Below are 4393 nucleotides of genomic sequence, written 5' to 3' on the forward strand. Positions count from 1 at the left end.
ATCTGAATGGTGAGGGATGCTTGACACTCGCTATTTTACATTTGAGCAATTGACTGGCCCAAGATGGAATGTAGAAGCCATCCATCCACTCATGAGTAACATTCTATTTACAATTCAGTACCTTGGGTCTATCTTGTATGAGAAGGGCCCTTAAAGGTATTATGAGCATTGAATTTTTGATATGACATATAATCATATGTGTAATCAATTGTTGACTAGTTTGATCACACATACTTCTAAACCAATTGTTGTACAATTCCTCACAATAAAGTCTATAACTTATTGGATATTATGTTTTATTGTGTTCTATAGTCATCAATCTACTCTTGAGCGACATTATGATTTAAATTTGGGTGCCTTGGATCTACCTTGTGGTTGGGATTATCTAAGTGATGAGGGAAACCCTTACAATTTGTGTACATTATTTATATTCAAGAGTAGAAGTTTTTGATGTAAGCCTATTCCATATGCTTTCCACTCCACATATCGTACACATTTGCTTCATGATTTTGTCAACTTTCTATAAGAGTTTGGTTTTCCCAGCCTTCGCATGTATCTTTACAATGTCTCTTTTCAGATACTAGAAGATAACCCTCTTTGGCACATAGAATCTAAGCCTTATTCGTTTGAAGCTAGTCCAAGCCCAATATGCAGTCGTAGCATCCCTATCGTAGACTTTGGAATTTTGCTTTAGTTTCTTGGACGTTTAGTCTAATTTGAACTTATAGTTTCAATAAAGGTAATTTCATTCCATTAAACAATTCTATTATCATTTTCTTTGTTTCCTTGGAATCTAGATATAATCTTTTTAACTATTCTAGATGCAAGAAAGTAACAAGTGCTTCCAATCATTCATGCTTACATGTGATGGGAAGAAAGACAAATCATTTCATCAAATTTTAACTTCATTTGAATACCATGGCTACCTCTCCTCATAGGGATTTGTCAAAAATACCAAAATCAAATTGCTATACATTCCTTTGAATTCCTATCTTAGAAACTTAAATTTCCTTTAAGGACAAGAGGAGTGATTTTCCAAAAAATGTTCATTTATAATTTCCACCCTAGAAGAGTCTCTTTTAAATGACTGGAGATGTTAGAACCACACTATGCTTGCCATATGAAGGTCTATGTACACCTTCAACAACATTTCAAGCATGTCTTAGATCGCGCACATGAGACATTGAAAGGTAGCAGGGGTGTCAGTCAAGCCAAATTTAGGCATATGTATGCAAATGTCCCCCATTTAGTGGCTATCATGTGCCTAGTTTATGCACACTATAATATTTCTAATTGTCTTTCATATAATGACAATTAAAAAACCCAATTTGTGTGCTTAATTTTGTTCAAAAGCTTATTTATCTCTTCCTTTAAGGGTATGCATGCTTCGAATTCATTTTGTATGGTCGTTGCTTTACATGTATCACGTTAGGTATCATTGGAATATTATGGATGACAATGCTAGGGCCAATCCCTTTCTCTACCTCACCGACCAAATTGAATTCCATTATCTTAGTGAGTTCTTCTACTAGTTGGTTGGCCTATCCTTGTTGCTTTGCTCCTAGCAACACCATGATATAATCTTTTTTGGATTTCGTGAAATGCTTGGGGAGATCCTAATGTTTTTTAAATCATTTATCTTTCGAGTCTTTGGTTGTTCTCTTCCTTTTCTCCTTTAGGTTTTTAATACTGCAAGTGGAGTGGAAGGTCACCCTTGGTGCATTAAGTCTTAGGTACTAATGGAATTTTTGGATCATTATCAAAGTGGATTTTTGACTCCAAGTTGTAGTCGCATCCTTTGCTAGAGGGGGGGGGGGGGGGGGGTGTTTCTCCTAGTGGTTGTAGCTCGGATTTGGCTCCAACTTTGTACAACGTAACTGTACTCAATCTAGTTACATTGTTGTACACTGATGCCAAAAGGGTACTAATGGCTACTACCGAGCTTAAAGCTTGCATATTGGAGCTCAAAAGGTCCAAGGGAAGCTTCAAATGAATGTCAAAAGGGGTAGAGCCAATTGAAGAAGCAACTAGGATTGATGGATAGCTCATTGAGTAGTTGCCATAAAAAATGAGAATGAAGATCTCTTCCCAAGCTAAAGTGAATGTCAATGAAGCTCCTTGAATGCCCACTTTGATATTAGTTGAAAGGTGGAGCGAGAGGAAGCAAGAGCTATGGAGGCTCAAGTAAGAGAGAGCAGACGATATGTGGAAACTCCAATGGTCACAATATGTGACATGCCTTCCCTTATTCTACATGGGCAAATGCCACTTGCAATGTATAGGTGTGCAGGCACTATGTGCAAAGTAAATGTAGGTGACTAGACATAAGCAGTCTCTTTAACCCCCAACACAAAGCCCAAACTTCTCACATGACCTACCAAGTGCCAACCAAACAAACTACAATTGATGAAAATCCTAGAGTTTCTAAAGAGAGAATTATGTCATTATCTTGGTGCTAATTTAAAACTCCCAAAGAACTTTTGAAAGCTCAAAAATGGAAGTGGACCAATGTGCATGACCTGAACCTCATCTATAATTTGGCCCTTCTAGAGAAGTGCAAAGCTCTAGGTGATTGTATACTAAGCGATGATGAATCTTTTGATGGAGGGATACAAAGAGCAAATATACCCAGAAGAAAATCTGAGGGAGAAACCTCATGCAACGAACATGATACAATGAACTATGACGTTGGCACATATACAATAGAGCAAATCAGTGTCAACTCTAAACCAAGAGAAACACCTAAATTGCTTGTAGAAGGAGTAATCAAGATGAACTATGATCAAAATTGGCTTGAGTATATTGAGGTACTAGATTATGGAAAAGTTGGATCTTCTCTAGCTTCTTGATGAGCTTCGAATCATTGATCACTTGCTTGGCATCCTCCCCGGTGTTGAAGAATTAGATCTTGAGCATTGTTTGGAGTGTTTGAGGTCAACCATTCATCGACTGTTCAGGACAATCCTACTGTTCATTGTTTGGGCAATAAGTATTTGCTTGGTTAATGCTCTATTGATGATTATGGGGCAAGTTTATTATGCATAGATGATGTTTTGATGCTTGAGAAAGGCTTTTGGATCCATTAGAGCTCGAATCGCTTTGTCATTGAAGGGTTCTTTGTTGTTATACCATGTGGGAAGCAAGCATTCATTGTGAAAGCTTATGTATTGATTGCCTACAAATACTTTAGGGATGCTACATAGTTGTATTGATGGTTGACATTGATTATTATGCCTAGATATGCTTGTGTTGAGCTCTAAGCCTTAGATTTGAGCTCCATTGGATATATATATATATATTTGCAGTGGCCATTTGCTTCAATGGTTTTCCATTTATGGATTTCAAGGCTTATTGTTGGTATATGCTTGTGGATGTATTGCTCTATATCTTTGGATACCCAGATGTATTGATTTATGTCTTTGGATACTTGGATGTAATGAGACGTATGTATTGAGCTTTGCTTTGCTCTTGGACATTCCAATTTGCTTATGTGGGAGTGTTTTGATATTTTCATTGTAGAGTTTGGACACTTGAGTCAGTGGAAGACTCTTATGTGCTTATTGATTTATGCATACATTATCCTTGTTGCAAACATTGATGCTTGTGGGTTGATTTAGCTTTGGTTTGTACACTCTGCACACTTCCTCATGTCAAATGGGTTTGTCAGCTTTAGATGCACTCTTGGTTATGTACTTGAGCTTCATTGTTCATATGCAGTGAGTTAGTTGCAGATCGGTGTATCTTTGTTGCTTTTGGAGATCTCTTATGCCCATAGTTGGGTTATGTACATGCTACTTGTTTGCTTTGGATTGCGTAGTAGAATCTTTGGGTCTCTGATAGTATTTGGTACCTTGGTGGTTTATGCCTTTCTTACATTGCTAGTTGCATTTTATATCCTCATTGTTATTTGGATATCCCTGGCAATGGGAGCTTTGTATTTTTTGGCCTTTTCCCCCCACAGTTATACTCTCATTGACTGATAGTATTTGGTACCTTGGTGGTTTATGCCTTTCTTACATTGCTAGTTGCATTTTATATCCTCATTGTTATTTGGATATCCTTGGCAAGGGGAGCTTTGTATTTTTTGGCCTTTTCCCCCCACAATTATACTCTCATTGACAATAGTTTTATGGATAGCCATGTAGAAATTCTGTTTTGAGCAGTTTCTTTAAGAGCAAACACTTGTATTGCACACTCTAATGCTTTGTGCTTGTGGGGACAACAATGCATTGGCTCAGTTATTGTATAGATTTTGGTCCTATTTTGGGGTTGATTTATTGTTATTATAGCAGACTGTACTCTCTTTGGTTGGTAGATATAATAGCAATTGTTTCAGATGTATCCAATGACAGTGCTATCTTTAACATAGAGAAGTTACATGGTAATAACTTCT

This window comes from Lygodium microphyllum, chromosome 10 (genome assembly GCF_053477565.2).
Source record: "Lygodium microphyllum isolate KBCC chromosome 10, Lygodium_microphyllum_v1.1.10, whole genome shotgun sequence".
NCBI lineage: Eukaryota > Viridiplantae > Streptophyta > Polypodiopsida > Schizaeales > Lygodiaceae > Lygodium > Lygodium microphyllum.